The sequence below is a fragment of the Carettochelys insculpta genome, chromosome 9 (genome assembly GCF_033958435.1).
Source record: "Carettochelys insculpta isolate YL-2023 chromosome 9, ASM3395843v1, whole genome shotgun sequence".
Classification (NCBI taxonomy): Eukaryota; Metazoa; Chordata; order Testudines; family Carettochelyidae; genus Carettochelys; species Carettochelys insculpta.
Genome location: NC_134145.1, coordinates 47,941,687 through 47,967,776, shown reverse-complemented (window position 1 = coordinate 47,967,776; position 26,090 = coordinate 47,941,687). Strand labels below are relative to the sequence as shown.

At 48.2% G+C, this 26,090-nt stretch overlaps 1 long non-coding RNA gene across 1 annotated transcript; it reads left to right on the top strand.

Annotated features, from left to right (window-relative positions):
* Nucleotides 1-5,248: 5,248 nt before the first annotated feature.
* On the top strand, nucleotides 5,249-23,961 carry LOC142017491 (uncharacterized). The gene is made up of 3 exons (XR_012646540.1): nucleotides 5,249-5,294; nucleotides 10,088-10,288; nucleotides 23,722-23,961. It is a non-coding gene; the product is annotated as an uncharacterized LOC142017491 (long non-coding RNA).
* The last annotated feature ends 2,129 nt before the right edge of the window (nucleotides 23,962-26,090 follow it).

The window sequence follows — 26,090 nt, the reverse complement described above, 5'->3', positions numbered from 1 at the left end:
TCATAGTGAACATCATCGGCACTGGGGCTCAAATTCAAGAGACAGATCTCCGCCTCAACCTTCATTGCATGGCCACTTCTCCCCGCTCCCTTCAAAAGGAGAACATGGCCTCTCCAACAGGGATGGGTCCAGAGTCGTTAGACCTTCCCCTAGAACCCTTAAGGGAGCGGACATAGGAGGTGTCTGAGGAACAGGGGGAGGCTTTTCGCAGTGATGCCTCCTCGTCCTCCCCAGACGAGGCAGTTGATCCAGGGGCTATATCTCCCCTAGATGACCTTAAGCAATTCCAAGAGTTCTTTAAAAGGGTGGCACACACTCAGGACATACAGATTGTGGAGGTGCAAGAGAAACACCAAAAACTCCTCAAGAAACCTGAGACCCCCCGCATCACCCAAAATAGCCATCCTACGAGACGAAGCCCTTATGGAAGCTGCCACAAATATATGGCAGACCCCAGCCTTGATTCCACCTACGAACAAGTGGGCAGACAAGAAGTATTTTGTCCCATCCAGGGGAATGGAGTTCTTGTTCGACCACCCCCAACTCAACTGTCTAGTAGTGGAATCTTCTCGGCACAGATCGAAGACACCACAATACAAATCTGCGGGGTCCGACAAGGATGCAAAGACATTGGACTTACTCGGAAGGAAGGTATATTCCTCCTCCACTGTAATGCTGCACATGGCCAACTATGCCGCCCACCTTTCAAACCATAATTTTGACAATTATACCAGACTTACCTCTCTCATGGACTTCCTCCCGGACCATAAGAAGCCGGTCTTAAAGGCGATAGTCCAGGCAGGCTACGCAGCCTCACGTACAGGTGTCCAGATTGTCCTAGATGTAGTGGACAGAGCAGCACACTCCACAGCCCCAGCAGTAGTGATGCATAGTGAATGGTGGCTCCAAACACCCAGCATCCTCAAGGACCTGCAAACAAAAATCATACATCTTCTGTTTGACAAGGAAAGCCTGTTTGCTGACTCCACGGTCTCAGTCCTCCACTCTAGCAAGGACTTGAGGACCACACTCAGAACACTGGGGATGTACACTCCTCCCTATAGGAGGAAAAGATTCTACCTACAACAAAGAGGTTACACCTACCAACCCCAGCACTCACAATAAAAGAGGGGTTACAATCAAGGGCGCCACCAACAACAACAGCAAAGGCCACCTAGGCAGCATCCCCAGCAAGGATGTACATCGGTGGCACAAACTCCAAAACAGCAAGTTTGGCAGCTATGTCGAGGACTGTGACACCACAAACATCTCTCAGTGCCATTCACAGCATATGTTCCACCACCAACTCAGACCATTCTATCATCAATGTGGAAGCATCACTGCGGAGAAGTGGGTATTAGAAATTGTTGCCAAGGGATATACCATCCAATTCCGATTCATGCCCCCACCCAAACCTCCTACCCAGTCCCTCTCCAGGGACCTCTTTAATGATAAGATGTTAAAACAGGAGGTAGACCGCCTCATATCTATAGGGGTGGTGGAGAGAGTCCCGGACAAGTTCCGAGGGAAAGGTTTTTACTCCCGATACTTTCTCACAGAGAAGAAAACAGGGGACTGGAGGCCAATCCTGGACCTACAGGCTCTCAATCGCTATCTCTGCAAACAATGCTTCAAGATGACCACAATCACTTCCATAGTCATGGCACTGGACGATGAGGATTTGTTCGCAGCCCTCAACCTCCAAGATGCGTACTTCCACATAACGATCCATCTGGCACACAGGCATTTTCTCCACTTCACAGTGGCCATGGAACTCTTTCAGGACAGAGTCCTTCTCTTCGGATTCTTTGCAGTGCCCAGGGTCTTTACCAAGACACTTTCGGTAGTGTCAGCTTACCTGCATCGACAGGACGTATACATTTTTCCGTATCTGGACGACTGCCTACTGAAGGGTGTCTCATGGGCAGATGTCCAGGACATGATAGACATTACTACAAAGATCTTCCTCTCACTGGGCCTAGTCATCAACTTTCAAAAATCAATGATGGAGCCCACACAAAACATAGAATTCATAGGGGCATGCCTACATTCTATTACATCAAGGATATTTCTGCCTGGCACACGTCGCCATCTGATCCTTGGTGCAAGTGCTGATGTACAGCCCTGCAGTGCCAGTCCTAACTTGCTTGCAGCTACTGGGACACATGGCCACCACCATGTTCGTGGTGCAGAATGCCGGACTACATACATATTCAAGGCCTTCAGCACTGGTTGGCAATGGTGTACAAGCCAACGATGCATACCACTTGCAAAAAGGTATCACCCACAATGGAGGTACAAAAGTCTCTGGCATGATGGGCAGACCCCAAGAACTTGCTATCAGGGGTGCCCTTCCACCAACTGCAAATCGCGGTTTTTCTCATGACAGATGCCTCCCACATTGGATGGGGGGCATACATGGGCAACAAAGCAACACGGGGCGATGGTCCCCTGCAGAGATGGCAATGCACATAAACATACTGGAGCTCAGGGCAGCGGTCAATGCATGCGGGCACTTCCGCAAATGTCTGCGGGACAAGGTAGTTGGAGTCAATACTGACAACACCTCCACAATGTTCTATATCTATTGCCAAGGCAGATCCTGTGCATTATGCGCAGAGGTGGTCCGACTATGGAATTGGTGCATTGCAAACAACATAACTCTAAAAGCCTCATACTTACCTGGTGTTCACAATGTGAGGGCGGATATCCTGAGCAGACATTTTGCTCTCATGCACGAGTGGCAGATCAGCTCTGAACTACTCCACAGCATATTCGACAGATGGGAGTTTCCCCAGATTGACTTGTTTGCCACCGATACCAGCAGGAAATGCCCTCAATACTGCTCCAGAGTGGGCATTGGACAAGGCTCATTTGGAGATGCCTTCATGCTCTCATGGAAGGGCCCCTTGCTGTATGCATTCCCTCCCACAGGGCTCATTCACAAGGTCCTGGAAAAAGCAAGGAGGGAGAAGGCGTGCCTCATACTTATAGCCCCAATGTGGGATCGACAGTACTGGTTTCCTCTGCTGCTACACATGTCATGCTGCCCACCACTCCCCCTCCTGATGGTACTGAACCTCCTCACGCTGAATCAAGGGACCGTAACACACCCTCATCCTTGAATGCTCTGCCTCTAAGCATGGCTAATCTATGGCTCAGCACCTCAGAGAGAACATGCTCAGAAGGAGTAAAAGAGGTCCTGGAATGCAGTCAACGGGCCTCTAACAGGAAGACATGCATACAAGTGGAAACATTTTACATCCTGTTGTCTGTCTGAGCAATTAACTCCATCAGAGGTCTCCATTCCCACAATCTTGGAGTACTTACTGGACCTGAAACGGAGCAGACTCACCTTATCATCGTTAAAGGTCCACTGTGCAGCTATATTGGCATTCCGACATATGACGTATGGGTCAACTGTATTTGCCCATACCATTACCACACAGTTTCTGAAGGGCCTTGCAAACCTATATCACGGAACCCATTATCGCCTTCATGGAGCTTAGACCTGGTCGTTGACACACTGTCTAGACCACCCTTTGAACCATTGGCCACTGTATCCCTCCAACTTCTTCTCACTTGAAAGTGTTTGTTTCCCTTTACTTCTTCTTTTTTCATATACAAATGTAACATCATCTACAAAGCCAGAAAGCAGATCTTTTTCTAGTCTGTGATGTTCTGCTGCATCTGTGATTTCATCAACTATTGGGCATCAAGAGGTTTTCCTATCCCCCATCAGTGTTTTTCTAGCTCCCCTTAGTTTTCACGGAATCAGAAAATCATAGACTCCTAAGGCTAGAAGGGATCTCAGGAAGTCATCAAGTCCATCCCCCTGTCTAAAGCAGGATCAACCCTAATTGTGTCATCCCAGCTAGGATTTTTGTCAAACCTGGACTAAAAAACCTCTAGAGATGGAGATTATACCACCTCTCTAGATAACACATTCCAACGCTTCACTACTCTCCTGGTGAAACAGGTTTTCCTAATATCCAACCTACACCTCCTCTTCTGTAACTTGAGACCATTTCTCCTCATTCTGCTATATGTCACCACTGACAAAAATCTCTCTCCATCTTCTACAGAGCCCCCCTTCAGGAAGCTGAAGCTATCAAATCTCTCCTCACTCTTCTCTTCTGCAAACTAAATAAGCCCAGATCCCTCAACCTCTCCTCATAGGTCATGTGCTCCAGCCCCCTCATCATTTTGGTTGCCCTCCACTGAACCGTCTCCAATGAATCCACATCCTTTCTATACGGGGGGCCCCAGAACTGGACACAATACTCCAGGGCTACGTCTACACGTGCACGCTACATCGAAATAGCTAATTTCGAAGTAGAGACATCGAAATAGCCTATTTCGATGAATAACGTCTACACGTCCTCCAGGGCCGGCAACGTCGATGTTCAACTTCGACGTTGCTCAGCCCAACATCGAAATAGGCGCAGCGAGGGAACGTCTACACGCCAAAGTAGCACACATCGAAATAAGGGAGCCAGGCACAGCTGCAGACAGGGTCACGGGGCGGACTCAACAGCAAGTCGCTCCCTTAAAGGGCCCCTCCCAGACACACTTTCATTAAACAGTGCAAGATACACAGAGCCAACAACTAGTTGCAGACCCTGTATATGCAGCACGGACCCCCAGCTGCAGCAGCAGCAGCCAGAAGCCCTGGGCTAAGGGCTGCTGCACACGGTGACCACAGAGCCCAGCAAGGGCTGGAGAGAGAGTATCTCTCAACCCCCCAGCTGATGGCCGCCATGGAGGACCCCGCTATTTCGATGTTGCGGGACGCGGATCGTCTACACGTCCCTACTTCGATGTTGAACGTCGAAGTAGGGCGCTATTCCCATCCCCTCATGGGGTTAGCGACTTCGACGTCTCGCCGCCTAACGTCGATTTCAACTTCGAAATAGCACCCAACACGTGTAGCCGCGACGGGCGCTATTTCGAAGTTACTGCCGCTACTTCGAAGTAGCGTGCACGTGTAGACGCAGCTCAGGTGTTCTAGCAGAGTACATTGATAGTACTGTTGTGTAATGTTTGTGATCCGACAGCATTTTCTGAAAATCACTGCTGCAACAATTGTCTCTTTCTGCCCTTAATTTTAGAGGCTGCTGGAAAGTGTGGGCCACCACCTATTGTTGATAATGGAGACAGGATTGGCTTTCCACAGGCAGAATATAACCCAGGTTCCAGCATACAATACAAATGCCAAAGTTTTCATAAAATGGATGGACATCAATATGTTTACTGTGATTCTGGCCAATGGACAGATCCACCAGTTTGCTTAAGTAGGTATTAATACCTGTGATATGAAAAAGTGATGATTTATACAGCTGTGTTGTTCTTCATATTATGGGCCCTGTTCTGAAGTTAGTCTGAATGGAGTTACTCTTTCATTCACACTGGAGTATGTGATGGGGAGACATATTTTTTAGAGAGATATCACTGAATAATTTTTAAAGAAAAGATAGTAAACAGCAAACACATTGTTATAAATATTTGGAAAGAATGCATCCCCCAAATAATATCTCAGTTAAACGCTACAGTGGAGCAGGCATGATATAAACAGCAGTGGATTCTACTTCTGTCCAGTGGGAGCTCCAACTGGCATAAAACGTATGTGACCTGCTGTGCACCAGCCTGTCTCACTCTCAGCATACTGAGGTTGGCTGCGAGGGTTGGTTAGAGTACACTGCTGTGAAGCTGCTTCTGTTTGGTTCTTAAGTATGGTGAACTTACCCCAATCTCCTCACTGTTCTTTCCCACAATATTACCTCAGGTGGTGGGAAAAGCTCCTTCTCCAGATTTCCTTTTCATTCTCTCAACCTTCTCTTATCTCCTTTCCTAAACTTCTCTGAAATTATTTATTTTATTTAACTCTGTAATGTAAAGCATTTGGGAGCAAGGTGAGTTTCAGTACAGGTAGAAGTTTCAGTGGTCTAGTCTTGTTAGTCTATTTCAGGAAAACAATGAGGAGTCCTGTGGCATCTTAAAGACTAACAAATTCATTTGGGCTAAAGATTATATGGGCTGTAATCCACTTTGTCAGATGCATGCCATGGTATGCCTGGTGGCTGAGCTTTGTGACTTTGTGATCATCCACAACAATTTCAGATTTGGGGATGATATATATCTTCAACTCAGCAGCACTGCCATGGGTACCTGCATGGCCTCACGGTAGGCCAACATTCATATGGCTGGCTTTGAACAAGGCTTCTTCAGCTCTAATATTAAGTGTCCCTCCTCTACTTATGTTACACTGATAACATCTTCATCTTCTGGGCCCAAGGGAAGCAGGTAGTTGAAGATTTTTGCTGGGATTTCCATTCCAATTCCACCTTCAACCCAGGCCTGGACCAGCACATACAGCAGATCCATTTCCTGGACATTACAGTGCAAGTAAGTGATGACCACATAAACACCACTCTATACTGGAAATCTACTGACTGCTATATTTACCTACATGCCTCTAGCTTTCATCTAGAATAAATCACAGAATCCTTCATCTACAAGCCCTAAAAAACATCTGCATTTGCTCCAATCCCTCAGATAGACACACACACCTAAAAGATCAATGTAAAAATTCTTAGAACTGGGGAAGTAGAGAAAGGGATTGATAGAGCCAGATATGTACTCTGCAGTCACCTGTTACAAGACAGGACCAACAAGAAAAATAGCAGAACATCACTGGCCATCATCTACATTCCCCAGCTAAACTCTCTCCAGCACAGCATCAAGAATCTGCACTTTATCTACACTTTATCTACAGCATCAAGAATCTACATTTTATCTTGAAAGATGATCCCTTGCTCCCACAAACTTTCAGAGGCAAGTCACTTTATGCTTACAGATAACCCCCCACCATGAAGCAACTACTCACCAGCAACTAAATATCACACAGAAGAAACACTAACCCAAGAGCCTATCCCTTCAACATACCTTGTTTTCAACTCTGTCCACATGCATAATCAACTGACAACATCATAGGAGCTAGCCGCATCATGAAGGGCCTGTTCATTTGCACATCTACTACTATGATATATGCCATTGTGTGCCAGAATGCCCATCTGCAAAGTACATTGGCCTAACCAGATTGTCTGTATATCAACAATAGTAACATTCAAAAACATTAGGAAAGCACTTCACTCTATCTGGACACTCGTTAGCACACTTGAAGGTTGCCATACTTCAGCAAACAGTTGAAAGCCAGCCTCCAGCATGAAACTGCAGAGTTGGAATCCATATGAAAACTTGAAACTATCAGACTGGGTAGAGACTGAGATTGGCTAGTTTACTACAAAAAATAATTTCCCCTCTTTTGGTCTTCACACCTTTTCATTAAGGCTACGTCTACACGTGCAGCCAACATCGAAATAGTCTATTTCAATGAATAACGTCTACACGTCCTCCAGGGCCGGCAACGTCGATGTTCAACTTCGACGTTGCTCAGCCCAACATCGAAATAGGCGCAGCGAGGGAATGTCTACACGTCAAAGTAGCACACATCGAAATAGGGATGCCAGGCACAGCTGCAGACAGGGTCACAGGGCGGACTCAACAGCAAGCCGCTCCCTTAAAGGGCCCCTCCCAGACACAGTTGCACTAAACAACACAAGATACACAGAGCTGACAACTGGTTGCAGACCCTGTGCCTGCAGCATAGATCCCCAGCTGCCGCAGAAGCAGCCAGAAGCCCTGGGCTAAGGGCTGCTGCCCACGGTGACCATAGAGCCCCGCAGGGGCTGGAGAGAGAGCATCTCTCAACCCCCCAGCTGATGGCCGCCATGGAGGACCCAGCAATTTCGACGTTGTGGGACGCGGATCGTCTACACGGTCCCTACTTCAACGTTGAACGTCGAAGTAGGGCGCTATTCCTATCTCCTCATGAGGTTAGCGACTTCGACGTCTCGCCGCCTAACGTCGAAGTTAACTTCGAAATAGCGCCCGACGCGTGTAGACGCGACGGGCGCTATTTCAAAGTTGGTGCCGCTACTTCGAAGTAGCGTGCACGTGTAGACGCAGCTTAAGTGTTGGGAACAGGCCATATCCACCCTGACTGACTTGACCTTGTCAACACAGGTCCAACACATCATAATGTAACACACACATCTTTGCATTTGTATATATGTCTGCGGTTGAGGTCTTTGGTTTCCAAAAAGCGCAGGCATGAGGACTGTTTTGACGACAAGGACAGAAATGTCCAAGCTCTTCTTGACAAGATGCATGTGACACACCTGGCTTGGATCAACAATAAAGAGAATGCCTCCAGGAAATTGGCATATATTTGAGCTAAGCAGGAAGCACAAGTCAAATTAAGGCATATGAAAGAGGAAAGGTGGAAACATCAAACAGTTAAATTCCAAGATGTGGCTAATAGACATGATTTTAAAGCATTCTATGATGGGCTGAAGACAGCCTATGGGTCACCCATTGCTGACTGTTCACCAGTTCTTTCTGCTGATGGCCTCACTTTGAGCACAGATAGTGCTAAAATTCTTCACTGCTGGGCTGAACATTTTCACAAAGTATTGAACGACCTCAACTTTTGACAACAGCCATCTTGAAGAGATTCCTCAGTGGACTAATAATCAACCCAACATGATCAACAGAAATGAACTCTGGAAAATATTTTGGCGAATTGGCTGTCCTGAAACAAATCATCAACATTGTTTAGTCTTCTCATGATAGCATCCTTGGTCACATCTTTAACAATAGAGAGACATCAGTTCCTTTTGAAATATCAAGGGCACAAAGCAAGGATGTGCCCTTGCTTTTCTCCATTTCAAAATCTACTTTTCACTGATGCTGTTGGTTGATTTTAAGGAATGCACATTGGGCACACCGACTCACTGCCAAACAGATGTCAGTATTTTCAATCTTTGGAGACTTCAGAGTCACACTGAAGTGGTTACTACAACAGTTTATGACCTTCTGTTAGCATTGTTGGCTCATTCAGTGAAGGATGCACAGGACCTTTTTGACTGATTTGTTACTTCTGCTTACAGCATTGTACTCACAGTGAGACTCAGGAAGACAGAAGTTATGCCTCAGCTGTTTGGAAAGACCCCAGCACTCCAATGGTCATTGCTGTTGGTACAGTCCTTAAGGCTGTTGACCAGTTCTGCTACCTTGGATGTGTACTGTCCTCTAGCATAAAAGTGGATCATGACTTATCTGCTCAATTAGCCAAAGTCTTTGGAAAATTGACCAAATGCCTATGGAATGACCATGGTATTAAACTCCATACCAAAGCACCAGTTTATCAGGCAGTTGTCGTGAATATCCTGATGTATGGCTCAGAGTCAAGGGCAATTTATCTCTGCCATGTTTTGAAACACAAACAGTTCCATATGTGCAATCTGAGGAAGACTGACCATGTGAATTGGTGGGACAAAATTCCTAAACAAAGTTTCTAAAGCTGTGTGGTGTCATGGGCATGGAAGCAATGCTTATTAACAGACAGTGCCACTGGATTAGTCATGTTATCAGGGTAGAAGATATGCGGACACCAAAGATGGTCCTCTATGGCCAGCTTGCTCATGGAAAGAGCTCTATTGGTGGTCAGCATAAGCACTATAAAGACATCTTAAAGGCCAACGTGAAGTCATGCAGCATATCTCCCAATGGTCTAGAAACTCTAGTTCAGGACAAATTGTCCTGCCGGCAAACCACTGTACAGACTCTTAATTGATTTGAAAGTCAGCCTATCCAGGCACTACAGGAAAAGTGTAGGATCTGAAAAGGACGCACAAGGCCTGTGGTTGGTATTTTTTTATGTGACATCTCTAATCAGTTCTGCTGATCATGAATTGGTTTAGTCACTCACCAATGGCATCACAGAAGATGAGATGCATCGATGGACAGCTCATTCCAAGAAGAAGGAGATGTAGATCTGCCAAACTGAAGTTTCCATGGCATGCATCTGACAAAGTGGGTTCCAGACCACAAAAGCTTATGCCCATATACATTTGTTAGGCTTTAAAGTGGCACTAGACATCTTGTTAATGTGGTTACAGTTCTTCAGATGTCCAATAAGAAATTTGCCATGTGGAGAATTACATGACACTTTTTCCATTTCCAGAGCCATGCACAGCATCACCAGAAGAGATGGAGAAAAACAACATTAAGCTGAAATGGAAAAATGCTCAGAAATTGTACTCAGAAAGTGGAGACGTCATTGAATTTGCCTGTAAAGAGAGATATGAGAAGGATGTATCATCTTCTCCGTTTAGAACAGTGTGTAGGGAGGGGACACTGGACTATCCAAAGTGCAAGAGTAGAGGTATGTAATCTGCAGTTAATCTGCAATGCTGATGAACATCCTGACAAAAAGATTTTTTAACTTTTCGTGAGGTTCTCTAGGCTTCAAAGAAAATAAAAAATACATGGCAGAATAGCACTGTTGAGATGGGTACTTTATGAACACAAGGGAAATAATAGTTTCTGACAGTAACTACTTACAGTTGTAATAGATAGGACAGGTGGGCTACATCCACACTAGAAGCATCTTTCTACAGAAGTTACTGTCATAAGAGACGGGTAGCCATGTTACTGTGGATCTGCAAAAGCAACGAGGGGTCCTGTGGCACCTTGTAGACTAACAGAAATGTATGAGCATAAGCTTTCGTGGGCAAAAACCCACTTCATCAGATGCATCTGACAAAGTGGTCTTTGCCCACGAAAGCTTATTCTCATACATTTCTGTTAGTCTATAAGGTGCCACAGGACCCCCTTGTTGCTTTTGTCATAAGAGATGTTCCAACAAAATTTCTGTCAACAGATCGCATCTACACATAAAAGTGGATTGAACTTTTGATCCGCTCTGTCAACAAAAGGTCCCCTGAAGCATCTACACGGCTTTTTTGTTGACAGTGCATGTGTAGATATTCCACCATTTTGTCTACAAAATGCTTTTGCGTGATACAGCTATGGTCGATAGAGAGGTGCATTTAATAAGTAAAGTGAATAGAATTTTAGATGAGCTGGGGCAATCACTGGCCTTTATGGATTACAAGAAGGGTAAAAAAATTGCAAGCACTTTTTTTTTAACTAAAGTTCCTCAGGTGATCCAAAGGCCTAATTTTTGATCGATGCAGCTGATTTTCATTGGTCTGTATGCCTTTGATTTCCCTCTGAAGCTGATTTTTAGCTCACAAATCATTACTGCACTTAGCACTGCTGACGAGTTTTATGTCATTGAATCATAGACTCCAAATCCTAGAGCCGGAAGAGACCTCCGGAGGTCATCGAGTGTAGCCCCCTGCTCAGAATAAAACCAAACTAAATCATCCCAGCCGGGAGTTTGTCAAACTGGAACTTAAAAAAACTCTAGGAAGGCAGATTACACCACCTCTCTAGGTAACACATTCCAGTGCTTCAGCACGCTCTTAATGAATAGTTTTTCCTAATATCCAACCTACACCTCTCCCACTATAACTTGATAGCATTGCTCCTTGTTCTGCCTCCTGTCACTAGTGAAGACAGCCTCTTTATATAACCCTCTTCAGGAAGTTGAAAGCTGCTATCAAATCATGTCTCACTCTTCTCTTCTGCAAACTGAATAAGCCCAAATCCCTCAGCCTTTCCTCATAGATCATGTACTCCATTCCCCCTAATCATTTTAGTTGTCCTCCACTGGACCTTCCACAATGCATGCACGTCTTTCTTCTGTACTTGGGGCTGGGAGCGGGGCTCAGAACAGAATGCAGTACTGCAGATGTGGCATTGCCAGTGCTGAATATAGGGGAGTAATAACATCTCTTGATCTGCTGGAAATGCTCCTCCTAATTCATCCAAATATGCCATTAGTCTTTTTGGCTGCAAGGGCACACAGTTAACTCATATTCTGCTTCTCATCCACTGTAATCCCCAGTACCTTTTCTGCTGCACTGCTCCTAAGCCAGTGAGTCTCCTGGTTGTAACAATGCTTGGGATGCTTTCATCCCAAGTGCAGGACTCTGCATTTTCCCATGAAGAACTCCATCAGATTTCTTTTCCAATCCTCCAGTTTGTCTAGGTTACTCTGGACCCTATTCCTACCCTCCAACATATCCACCTGTCCCCCTAGCTTAGTGTCATCTGAAAATTTGCTGAGGGTACAATCCATCTTCTCATCCAGGTCATTAATAAAGATGTTGAACAGTACTGGCCCTAGAACCTATCCTTGGGGTAATCCTCTTGAAATCAACCATCACCCTGACATCAAGCCATTGACCACTAGCCATTGGGTCTGACCATCTAGCCTGCTTTCTATCCACCTTACAGTTCATTTATCCAACTTATAGTTCCTTAACTGATGGGCAAGAATTTTGTGGGAGATTGTATCAAAAGCTTTGCTAAAGTCAAGGTACGTCTCATCCATTGACTTTCCCATGTCCACAGAGCCAGTTGTCTCATCACAGAAGCCATTTGGATTGGTCAGGCATGACGTGGCTTTGGTCAATCCATGCTGACTATTCCTGATCACTTCCCCCACTTGCAAGTGATTCAAAATGGATTTCTTGAGGATAACCCCCCATGACTTTTCTGGAGACTGAAGCAAGGCTGACTGGTCTATGGTTCCGGGCTGACTGGTCTATGGTTCCGTGGATTGTCCTTCTTTCCTTTGTTTAAAGATGTGCACTATATTTGCCTTTTTCCAATCATCTGGGATCTCTCTTCCAATCTCCATGAGTTTTCAAAGATAATGGCCAAAGGCTCAGAAATGACATTTGACAATTCCCCTTGGATGCTTTAAGTCTGCACACATGGATTTGTGTATGTCTAGTTTTTCTAAATATTTCTTAACTTATTCTTTCCGCACCAACCGCTGCCCACCTCGTCCCCATAATGCATTGGTTAGTGCAGTGGTGCAGGAGCCAACCTTGTCTATGAAGACAGAGGCAAAAGAAGAATTGAGTTCTTCGGCTTTTCCCACATCATCTGACACTAGGCTGCCTCCCTCATCCTGTAAGGGCCCACAACCTCCTTGACCAGCCTCTTATAGTTAACATGCCTGTCAAAATCTTCCTCTTTACCCTTCGTATTTCCTGTTAGCTTCAGTTCCAATTCTGCTTTCACCTTCCAGATTAGCCCCGTTTTCTTGAGTGATACATGTGTACTCCTCCTTTGTAATTTGTTCTAGTCTCTACTTCTCATAGCTTCCTTTTTGTGTTTAAGCTGACCAAAGATTTCACTAGTAAGCCAAGCTAGATGCCTACTATATTTTCTTTTTCTCACTGCACATCACAATGGCTTGCTCCTGTGCCATCAATAAAGCTTCTTTAAAACACTGTCAGTTCTCCTGGACTCCTTTTCCTTCATATGAGCTTCCAAGAAGATCCTACGCATCAGTTCTCTGAGACTACGTCTACACGTGCACGTGACATCGAAATAGCTTATTTTGATGTAGCGACATCGAAATAAGCTATTTCAATGAATAGCGTCTACACATCCTCCAGGGCTGGCAACGTCGACGTTGAACGTCGACGTTGGGCAGCACCACATCGAAATAGGCGCTGCGAGGGAACGTCTACATGTCAAAGTAGCACGCATCAAAATAAGGGTGCCAGGAACAGCTGCAGACAGGGTCACAGGGTGGACTCAACAGCAAGCCGCTCCCTTAAAGGGCCCCTCCCAGACACACTTGCACTAAACAGCACAAGATACACAGAGCCGACAACTAGTTGCAGACCCTGTGGATGCAGCATGGATCCCCAGCTGCAGCAGCAGCAGCAGCAGCCAGAAGCCCTGGGCTAAGGGCTGCTGCACATGGTGACCATAGAGCCCCACAGGGGCTGGAGAGAGAGCGTCTCTCAACCCCTCAGCTGACATCAAAATAGGCTATTTCGATTAATAACATCTACATGTCCTCCAGGGCTGGCAACGTCGACGTTGCGCAGCATCAGATCGAAATAGGCGCTGTGAGGGAACATCTACACGCCAAAGTAGCACACATCGAAATAAGGGTGCCAGGCACAGCTGCAGACAGGGTCACAGGGCGGAGTAGTGCTTCCGGGGCAACAGCTAGCCGCTCCCTTAAAGGGCCCCTCCCAGACACACGCAGCCTGCACAGCACGCAGTCTGCAGAGCCATAGGCACGCACACCTCGAGCGACGCAGTCATGATGGACCCCCAGCAGCAGCAGAAGCAGCAGCAGCAGCCAGAGGTCCACCCAGCCGCCCCTGCAGGAGCAGTGCTCGCCCTGCTCCATGCCATGCAAGAGGCAGCTGAGCGCCTCCTTGCCACAGAGGAGGAGCTGCCCGCAGGGGAGGAGGACGCAACCTCCAACCCTGCAGCACCCCAACCCCCGCCCCACCTCATATGCCAACAGCTGTGGAGCTACCCCACGAGCACCGACTGGTGGGAGCGGCTGGTGCTCGGAGAGTGGGACGACGACCACTGGCTCGGGAACTTTCGCATGAGCCGGCAGACATTTCTGGAACTATGCCAGTGGCTCACCCCCGCACTCAGGCACCAGGACACTGCCATGCGGCATGCCCTCAGTGTGGAGAAATGGGTCGGCATCGCTGTCTGGAAGCTGGCCGCTCCAGACAGCTACCGGTCCGTGGGCCAGCAGTTTGGTGTCGGCAAGGCCACCGTCAGGGCTGTCCTCATGGAGGTAAGAGGACCCATGGGGGGAGGGGGAGGCAGCTCTGGGAGGTCAGGGGAGGGGAGGGGGGCCCTGGCAGGGGAGGGCCACACACACCCTGCTCACTGCTCACTGGTGCTCTCCCATGTGCTTCCCCTGCAGGTCATCTGTGCCATCAACACCATGCTCCTCCACAGGCTTGTGAGGCTTGGAGACCTGGATGCCGCCATCGCGGGCTTTGCCACCCTGGGCTTCCCCAGTTGCTTCGGGGCTCTGGATGGGACTCACATCCCCATCCGCGCCCCGCAACACAGTGGAGGACGCTACATCAACCACAAGGGTTACCACTCAGTGGTCCTCCAGGCCTTGGTGGACAGCCGGGGCCATTTCCTGGACATTTATGTGGGCTGGCCTGGCAGCACCCACGACACCCGGGTATTCCGGAACTCGGGCCTGTGCCGCCGGCTGGAGGTGGGGACCTACATCCCCCAGCGGGAGATCCCTCTGGGGGACGCCACCATGCTCCTCTGCGTCATCGCAGATGCGGCATACCTCCTCTGGCCCTGGCTCATGCACCTGTACACAGGCCATCTGTCTCCCGGCCAGGAACGCTTCAACCAGCGCCTGAACCACGCGCGCTAGGTGGTGGAGCGCTCATTTGGCCACGTCAAAGGGCACTGGAGGTGTCTCCTCACCCGCCTGGATGCAGGCACCAACAACATCCCCCAGATTGCGGGTGCATGCAGCGCCCTACACAACATGGTGGAGAGCAAGGGGGAGGCGTTCTTTCAGTGCTGGGCTGTGGAGGCCGGCAGGGCTGATGTGCAGCCACCCGCTGCCCCCAGTCACCAGGTGGACCCCAAAGGGACCCGGGTCCGGGAGGCCCTGAGGGCCCAGTTCGACGAGGCTGCGGGGTGAATGCTGGCAGGCCCCTCACTGCCTCCCCCATCCTCCACAACACTCCCTGCCCCTACGCCCACACCACAGAGCACCCAACAGCACACCCCCCACCTTTTGTTGTAAAAATAAAAGCAGACAGTTGTTTGTCAAATCAAACATCTTTTGAACTTTTATTAATTATGGAAATTCTAACTTATATATATGTATATATTATAAAAACAGGGATAACAAGGAAGGGGAGAACTATTTACATGGGGGGGTAAGGATCAGCGATGGAAAACAGGGGTCACAAATAAATACAAACTATTTACAGCAAAAAAACAACGTAAAAGTTGGGGGGAATATATACAAAGGGGAGGGCCACGTCCTGGGCCCCACGCCCCTACAGTCCAGCACTCGGGGTGGGCGGCCGGGATCCCCGCCTCGGCCGCAGCCCTGTCCGGGGCTGGCTGGGGGCCGGGCGGACCGGGAGGTACAGCTGGCGAGTGTCAGCTGGCCCCAGGTCCCCCTTGGCAGAATGGCCCTCGGTGGCGGGTGGCAGTGTGACAGCGGACAGTGCTGCGGCTGGAGCAGCAGGTGGCGCAGCGGGTGGAGCACGCAGGGCGGGCACAGAGGCAGCTGGCGTGGCATGGGGGGCCAGGTAGTCCGCAATGCGGTTGAAAGTCTGCATGTAGGCCCTCTCTTGCCTCCTGGCACCAGGCCAGCGCCCACTCCTGCAGGTGGAGGCAGCATTGCTCCACCCGCAGCCGCTGCTCAGCGACCTCCACCTGCCGGCAGTGGAGGGCCAGCAGCTGGGGATCCGTCGCCAGCGGCTGCTGCTGCTGGGTCCGCCGTCTTGCCCGCCGTGGGGCCGGTCGGTCCTCCGCCGAGGGGCTGGCCTGGAGTGATGGCCCTGGAGGGTTTTCCGGAACCACTGACGCCTCACCGGCGCTCTCCGGTCCTTCCTATGGTGCAGCTGCGGAACACAGGAGGGGGGAAGAAGAGCGGAGACAGCTGTTAGTGTGGGCCCCGAGCCGTGGCCCTTGTCCCCCCAGCCGTCTGCTGCAGGCTTCCCATCCCCGTCCCTGGGAGATGCTGCTGTGATGGGGTTCAGGGGTCCCCCTGCACTGCACCCCGTCCTCTGGCAGGAGTGACTCTTACTCAGCAGGTACGACAGGAGTTTTCTTAGGCAACAGATGCCCAGTTTCTCCCAGAAGTGACAGTACAGCAGTCAAAGACGGTCCTTCCAATCTGTCCTGGGGAGAAGACCCCGAGGGGTGCCCCTGTGGCGTGTAGCTTTCCCCCTCCTCAGGCTGGCTGCCTTCTAGCTCTCCCTTCCCTTAGCCTCTAACTGCCGCCCCCAATTCAAACCCAGCTTGGCTGCTCCCTCCTCTTTGCTCAGGGCAGAGGTGTAACCTGCCAGTTGTAGCCCCAGGATCATCCTTAGCCACTGGGAGCTATTCAGCTTGTTGCTCATATCTAGCCTGAGTCTCGCATTTACACTCCCCCCACTCCATCACATGCTGCTGCTGCTGCTGCTGGGTGTCCGACCTCCTCCCCACAGGGGACCCTAGAGGTTCCGCTCCCCCCAGCCCCGGGGATGGGGCATGGCACTGTCGTGCTGGGGGGGGCAGGGGTTGATGGACTTTTCTGAGGGACATGCCACTGCTGTCCTTGGGGCCATGGTCATCTGGGCATGTGGAAGGCCCTGGTCATATCTATTACCCCCACCCCTCAACCCCAGGGGTGTGCACCAGGGGGGGTACATACCTGACGGTCCACTCCCACGCTCGGGGGACACCCAGGGGGCGGATGCCTGGCTGGAGCTCCAGGATGGCAGGATGATGTGCAGGCCGGCGTCACTGGAGGAGGAGTCCCCCTCCTCCTCCTCCTCCTGCTCCGGTGCCCTGGGGTTGGGCTCCTGGGGGGGCCCCCGGGGTGCTGGGCTTGCCTCTGGGGCAGACTACGCCTCCAGGGCCTGCTAGGGCTCCTCAGCCAAGGTGTCAAGAGTGGCCGGAGGGGAGGAGGTGTGCCAGGGGCCCAGGATGTCCCTGAGCTCCCTGTAAAAGGGGCAAGTGATGGAGGCGGCTCCAGATCGGCCGGCCACATCCCGGGCCCGGGCGTAACCCTGCCGCAGCTCCTTCACTTTACTGCGTACATGATCTGGAGTGTGAGCAAGGTGACCCCAGGCGGCCAGGCCCTCAGCCAGCCGAGCGAACGCATCCACGTTCCGCCTCTTGCTCCCCATTACCTGGAGCACCTCCTCCTCGCTCCAGAGCCCCAGCAGGTCCCGAAGCTCGATCTCCGTCCAGGAGCGGACCCGCTGCCGCTTTGCTGCCTGGCTCCTGGTCTGGGAACCCTGGCTCCCCTTGGGGGGGGTCCCCTGGGGGCGCTGGGAGGGCTGCTGGGCGGCCATCACATCATGTGGGAGTGTGGGTGGCTGCGGAGGAGCGTGCAGGCTAGCCGCGTGTTACTGCTGCTGCCTGCACGCTCTCTCAGCTTCCTGCACAGGAAGGGATGGGGTGGGGACCTTTAAGGTGCCACTCCACATGGCCACCATTGAGCTCAGGGGCTGGAGAGAGCATCTCTCAACCGCTCAGCTGATGGCCGCCATGGAGGACCCCACAATTTCGATGTTGCGGGACGCGCAGCGACTACACGTTCCCTACTTCAACGTTGAACGTCGAAGTAGGGTGCTATTCCCATCCCCTCATGGGGTTAGCGGCTTCGATGTCTCACCACCTAACGTTGATGTTAACTTCGAAATAGCGCCCAACACGTGTAGCCATGACGGGCACTATTTCGAAGTTCATGCCACTACCTCGAAGTAGCGTGCACGTGTAGAGGCGGTCCTGATATGCAACTTCCCCACTTACCACAGGGCTTTGATCACCCTTCCCCAAGAAACCTAGTTTAAAGCCCTCCTCACTAGATTTGTAAGCCTGACAGCAAGGATGATCTTTCCTCTCTTTCTTAAGTGGATCCCATCTCTTCCCAGCAATCCTTGTGCCTGGAACAGAATAGCAGAGTTGAAGAAACTAAAGCCTCCAACACTACTTGCAAAACCACACATTTACTTCCATAATTCAACTATTCAACCTGGACCTTTTCCTCCAACTTGAAAGATGGACAAGAACACCATTTGCACTCCAAATTATTTGCTCTTTCTTCCCAGTGCTCTATAGTCTGCAGTGATCTACTCAAGCTCATTCTTGGCTATATCAGTAGTTCCTACATGGTGAAGAATGTGACCCAAATGTCTGATCAACTTTGAAGACTTTCTGTCATATCCTGAATTCTAGCTCCTGGTAAGCAGCACACTTCCTGAGATTCCAGGTCTGGACAGCAGATGGATACTGTCATCTTAGGAGGGAGTCCCCAACCACCACCACCCATCATCTTCCCTTACGGGTGATGGTCATAGAAACCCATCCCTAGGACTATGCATCCCTTGCCTTTCACTCAATGAGATCTTCTTCTGATCCCTTCCCCAAGAGGTCATTGCCACAGCAATTTCCACCATAGTGCCTATGCAGACAACCTGAATGTGGTCACTGAAAGTGGGGATACCTGAGTTGGCTTTCTTCTCCTGGAGGGTGCCTGCTTCCAGTGCTTTCTGATAAAGAGCATAAACACTTAGGCCATTTCTACACATGTAGAAAGTGGCATGCTAATAAATGGCGCAAAATAAGGTAATGGGGCATGGATGTAAATTCCTCGCACCTCATTAGCATAAGGTCACATGATTCGGAGTCCAGAAGAAGCTCTTCCAGATTCCAAAACAGCATGTAGAAGCATGGCCCCTCGGGGGGGGCGGGATCTTCTAGAAGGAAGTCCTCCTTCCAGAGGCCCTTTCTTCCCAAAAATTTTCAGGAAGAAGGGACCTCCGGAAGGAGGACTTCCTTCTGGAAGACTCCCCAGGGGCCACGCTTCTACACACTGTTTTGGAGTCAGGAAGAGCTTCTTTCAGACTCCAAATCATATGATCTTATGCTAATGAGGGGCAGGGAATTTACATCCGTGCCTCATTAGCACATTTTGGGCCATTTGTTAGCATGCCACTTTTGGAGAAAGTGGCATGTGTAGAAACGGCCTTAGAGATATTTGGTTGAAAGATGTATTCATGTTTGAAACTTCAATTGTTCATAGCTAATTACACAGCGCTTCGAGCTAAACATGATTATGACAATTATTCCAAACTCAGTTCACTAATTCATCATCTTCCTGAAACAAGAAACCCATCCTTGTCTATAGTTCAAGAAGTTTACACTGCATCTAAAACAGCATTGCAGAAGGTTCTAAACTCAGCAGACAGGGCAGCTAGAGCTGTAGCTACAGCCATTTACATGAGAAGGCCTCATGGCTGCAAGCAGCAGATGTCCCAAAAGCACTCCAGGCAAAGTAGATTTATCATTTTATAAGAGCAGTCTCTTTGCAACAAATACCAATGAGATCTCGCACACAAGCAAAGATGCACTCACTACTTTATGCTCTTTGGGGAAGTACACTCCCCCATTCTGCAACAGCAAATATGCCCCATTAAAAATTATTAAATATTAAAAATTAAAAATATAAAGATCAATAGACAATCCTACAGGTCATATCAACATAACACTAGCAGGTCATAGAATCAGAGGTGCAGGGCCACGAATAGCCATGCAGCGGCACAACCTGCCTCCAAGCAGCAGGTATGAAGTTTTGGTTGAGGGCTCATCGAACATCACGCACCCTCTAGTGCACCAGATTTCCCAAATATGCCATCATCATCACTTACACCCCTTTAACCACCAGTGGGTGTTCATAGCCACAGAAAATGTTTCTTAGATATCATTGCCCAGGGATATACTATCCCTCTACTCTCTATCTCTTATCTAGGTCTTTCTCAGTGCCCACATTCCTGATCTTCTCTTCAAGCACAGCTCTGTATGCATTCCCTACTTCTTCCTTATCCAGCCTATCCATGTCTCTTCTTTTCTTAAACTGTGTCTTACACTTTCTCTTTCATTTCACCTTGATGTTTGCAATCACTAGGCTGTGGTCCGAGTCCCTATCTGTTCCTCGGTAAGTTGAGCACTGCTATACTGATGTTATCCATCTTCTTATCAAGATCATATCTATCACACGCTTGGATTTCCTGTCTTTCAATCACCATCTCCAGTCTCCACTTCCCACAGTCCTTTTGTTGGAATTTTGTGTTGCAGATCACCATCTTGTGCTCCGTAATGAGCTTTAGTAGTTTCTCACATTGTTCGTTACTTTCTCCATATCCAAAGTGGTCCATGATTCTCTCCCAACCTTTGTTATCTGTTCCAACCTTTTTGTTCCAATCTTCTCTGATGATCAACACATCTCTCTTCGGTATCTCCTCCAGAATCTTTTTCGAGTCTTCATAGACTCAAAGCTTTATAGACTCAATCTCATTCTCCGTACTGTCCGAAGAACTGAAAGAGATGTAACTGCTAAGCATCAAGAGCGGGACTGATATTTTGAAGGAGGAAGTAGGAAGAGCATTGACATGACTAAAGAGCAGGAGCCCTGGAAATGGTTGTTTCTGATGTTGATACTCTCTATCCCTCCAACATCCTCTTCTTCCCCATCCCTTCTCAGGGACCCTACCCATACCAACTTACTGCGTCTTGAAGGGCTCATTCAAGTTGGGGCCATAGAAGACATTTCAGAACAACATCAGGGGTGATGATTTTATTCAAACCACTTCCTAACGGAAAAGAAAACAGGTATTTGGAGACCCATCCTTAGATCTAAGGTGGTTTGCTATATTTGCAAACGGCATTTCAAGATGACCACAATAGCTTCCATACTCACTGCACTCGATGAGGGTGACTGGTTCGTGGCCCTTAACCTTCAAGATGCATATTTCCATGTCACCATTCAACCTTTTGATAGGCTTTTCTTGCACTTCATCCTTATTTCATACCATTATCAGTACAGAGTCCTTCCCTTCAGGCTTTCAACTGCCCCCAGGGTATTCACCAAAATCCTTGCACCAGCAACTGCACACCTCAGACAGCAAGGTGTCACTGTATTTCTGTGTTTCGATGACTGTCTCATTCCTGGTCCTTCACAAGAAACCACAAGAGCCATGGTACAGTCTACAAGATTGCTTCTACGATCTCTAGGTTTCCTCACCAAAGTGCCAAATCAACCCTAGAACCTTCCACAGTCATAAATTTCATAGGAGCATGACTTTATGCCAAAACATCACATGTTTACCTTCGTTTCAAAGTTATGAGGTTATAAGAAGCCTTATATCACAGCTCACCATCAGCCCTACAGGTCCTGTTCTTACACATCTTTGCCTCCTTGGCTATATGGTGGCCACTACATATGTTGTCCCCAATGCTCAGCTACATTTCCAGTGCTTCCAACATTGGCTGGCATCAGTACACACCCTGCCAGACATCACATACACAGGCAGCTGACAATACCTCTGAAGGCGGTCACATCTTTTATGCTAGTGGACCAAAGAACAAAACATTCTAGTGGGGGGTCCCATTTCATCCTGCTGAACCAGCCCAACCAATTACATCAGATGTGTTGCTTCTCAGATGGGGAGTTCATTGCCAGCAGTACCATGTTCAAGGTCGATGGATCAAGGATGAACAGAGGCTACATATCAATCTCCTCAGACTACATGTGGTCTTCAATGCTTGCAAATATTTTATCCTGCATATTCAAAACAAAACCATCCAAGTCCTTATGGACAATCCCACAATGATATTTTATATCAATTGTCAGAGATAAACTGGATCACAATTGCTTTGTGCAGAGGCCATACAATTATGGATGTGGTGTATTGTGCACAACATTGTCCTTATGGCATCATATCTGCCAGGCACAAAAAATACACTTGCAAACTCCCTCAATCATCACTTCTCCCTAGACCAGGAATGGGAGCTCCATCACGACATGACCCGACACCTCTTTAAGACATGGGGTCACCCAGCTATCGATCTCTTTGCAATGCCACAAAATCCAAATGCAGTTAATATTGTTCAAGAGCAGGTGAATTTTCGATAGATTCAGCATGAATCATCCTCATAGCTCTGGCTTGGCACAGGCAGATCTCGTTTCACTTAGTCTATCACCTATCTCTTCCTCCTCCTTACCAGCCCTCTAGACCTACTATCTCAGAACGGGGATTTGACGCTCCACCCCAAACCACATACCTGCCATCTGATGGCCTGGTTTCTGTGTAGTTCCCAGATGATGCACGAGTACTCCCAACAAGTGTGAGATGTTCTGTTATAGAGCAGACGAGAAACAACCTGCAAGACCAAACTTTCCAAGAGGAACCACTTTTCAGTCTGGTGTTCTGAAAGGGGCATGCAACCTACAAAATCCCCATTGGACATGATTCTGGACTATATTCTTCCCCTAAAGGATACTTACCTGTCACTTTCCTGACTACAAATCCACCTTTCTGCAATAACAGCCTTCCACCCACCTTTAGAAGGCTTCTCGGTGTTCACCCACCCAATTGTAAAGAGGTTTTGGAAAGGCCGACAAAACTTTATTCCTCCATGTAAATCCATATTTCCTACTTGGGACTCGGAACTTGTCCTTTATACCCTGATGGAACCACCATTTGAGTCAATGGCCGCATGTTCACTAGCCTAGTTAACAATGAAAACCCTGTTTCTAGTTGCTATAACATCAGCTCATAGAGTAAGCAAGATAGCTGCTTTGACTGACTCTCCACCAGATACAATTTTCCCTAAACACAAAGTAGTTCTATGACTCCACACTTCCTTTCTTCCCAAAGTGTGTTCCCCCAATTTCACATCAGTGAACCCATAGGCCTCCCGACCTTTGATCCTAAACCTCATGCCTCTCATACAGAAACCAAATTACACACATTAGATGTCAAAATGACAACATCCTTCTACACAGACAGAACGGGATTGCTTAGGGGATCCCAAAGGTTCTTTTTATCTGTCACCAAGAGGTCAAGGGATTCCCTCTTTCATCCCAACATATATCTAGACTCATATCTGCATGTATAATACAATGGTACGCTATCCAAAACTGACCTTTCCCATCAATGGTAACTGCACTCACTTTTGATTAACTTTATTTTCATCTACTTTCCAAAAAAGGCTAAAATAATCCAGATAGAATTTTATGCAATAGTCTTGAAATCAATATCCTGTTTCTTTGAGAGACTCTTAAGGGTTTTGTATGTAATATTCTTTCAAAACTGGACATGTAGTAAAATAATTTTCTAGTAATAGTTTTCTCTCTAACAGGTTCTTCAAGGAAAGAAGCATAATTTTAACCCAGATCTCAAGATCAAAACCCATTGACCATTATCCGTCATGTTCAGACCTGATGTCCTTTGCCAGTGTTTTAGCATTGATTGACTGATACATGTAATCATTTTTTTATCTTTCTTCACAATGATATTTTAACTAAATTTTGAACAGTAACGACAGGTGGACAAATAGGTTCAAACTCAGATTGAACTACATATGAAAAAGCAATTGCCATCCAGCACAGTTGTACGGCCAATATTGACTGCTCTGATTAAAGTTTAAATTCATACTAATTAGTTTTCCTCTTAAAAATTAAATGTTTGTATATTTCATTTACCACTGTCTGCTTGTTCTTTTTTTTTTAAGGGGGGCATATTATCACCATCATCCTGAAGTTAAGATGGCTTTGTAGGTTTGCATCCATTTTTTTAAATGTTTCAGTCCATAGCTTTTGTCTTCCTCCACTGTCTCAGGACTCTGTGTGAGAATGAGTCATCAGCGAACAGCAGATGGGACTTTGGTCTCATTTCTCTTTCTTGAGTGGGTTCTTTTGCAAGGTCAGCTCCTCCTGTTCTCTGGCCCTCAAAGTGCTGCTGGCAGATGGTCATCCAAACAGGGTCTGAATCAATAGCACACACACACTCACATTCACACTAGCCGTAGTTCACTTCAGAGAAAGCAATTTCTTTTCCAAAGAAACAACCAGGAGTTCTTGCAGATTCATGGTGTCTGAAAACAATTACTTACTAACTTTTATACTTAATGTAGACCGAGCAGCTGCAACAAAATTACAGGATTTAAAACCAGTGATGACTGAAAGTTACAGTATATATGATTTTTATGGGACTGAGCAGAGGATTTATACAACATGGACTCCACCCCAGGGATCTCTAACCTTCTACCCCAAACCCCTGATCTCCAGCTGACCCTGCCCTCCCACTTTCCCTCCAGCAACCCCCAGTTTGTTCCTCCCACCCCACCCCTACTAGGCCTGGACATCCCTCCCCACACTCAGCCTGAACATTCCACCCTCCTCTCAGCCCAAGAACCCCTGGATACCCTTACCCAGACAGAACCCTACAGCCCGTTCTGCAAGGCCCCACCATCCCACTCCAGCCCAACCATAGTCCCCTTCTTGGCCCAAACACACATCCCCTCAGCCCACACACCACCCCACTCAGCCTGAAAGCCCTCCCACTTGTCCCATACATCCCACCCCCTGCTCATCTCAAGGACTCTCCATCCCACCCATGCTTTTCCCAAAGGTCCCCCAGTACCTTAGCCCAAACACTCCACCCTCCACTGGGCCCAAGCTATTCTTGCCCCACTGCTTTCCCTCCAGCCACCTCCAGTTCATGCCCCCAGCCTTCAGTAGGCCCGAGATTTCCCCACAGCCCACTCAGCCCAAACAGGCCACCCCCTGCTTGGCCTGAAGATTTCCCCCCACCAGAATTGGGGATTACCTTGGCGAGGTGGAAGCAGCAGCCACTGTGGGTCACCTCCCCGCCACCCACAGCACTCCCCATGTGGAGCTTGGCTTCAGCCTCCCAGCTTGCTGAGCCCCACTTCTCTGTGGGCATCTGAGAGGTGAGCCCAAGGATATAGCAGAGCACTGTGAGGTGAAAGTGTGGAAAGGGAGGCCATGGTGAGGCCACTGCCATCCACTGCCTCAGGTACCCTAGCTAGGCAGGTCATGGTGGGGACCAGGGGTCAGGTAGGGACAAAGAGAGGAAGGAGAGGCCCATGGGGGAGGGTGTGGGACATGCTGGGCAATGGGGTATTTTGCCACATGTCTTTCTCAAGCTCTCCTGTTTCAGCTTTTCCAGGGGAAACATTGTAAAAGAACTGAGTTTACTGAAAGTACACAGGAAACATATGCTTGTCGCTGGATGTTTCACAATGTTCTCAGTTGTGTTTGGTGTATTTTTGTTGTTGTCATTTTGTTTTCATTTGTTTTTGCTTGGTTGGTTGGTTGTTTTTTCCTGTGATTTTATAGATGTAGTTCTTCTAATATCTAACTTACTTCTCTCATTCTACAACTTCATACCACTGCTCCTTGTTCTGCCATCTGTCACCACTGAGAACAGTTTCTCTCCATCCTCCTTAGAGCTCCCCTTCAGGAAGTTGAAGGCTGCTATTAAACCACCCCTCAGTCTTCTCTTCTTCAAACTAAATAAGCTCCAGTGCCTTAATCATTTGCATTGCCCTCCGCTGAACCTGATACAGCACCTCCACATTGTTTCTATACTGGGGGCCCCAAAACTGGACACAATACTCCAGATGTGGCCTCACCATTGCCGAATAGAAGGTAACAACCACATCTTTGGATCTGCTCAAAATGCTCCTTCTAATGCACCCCAATA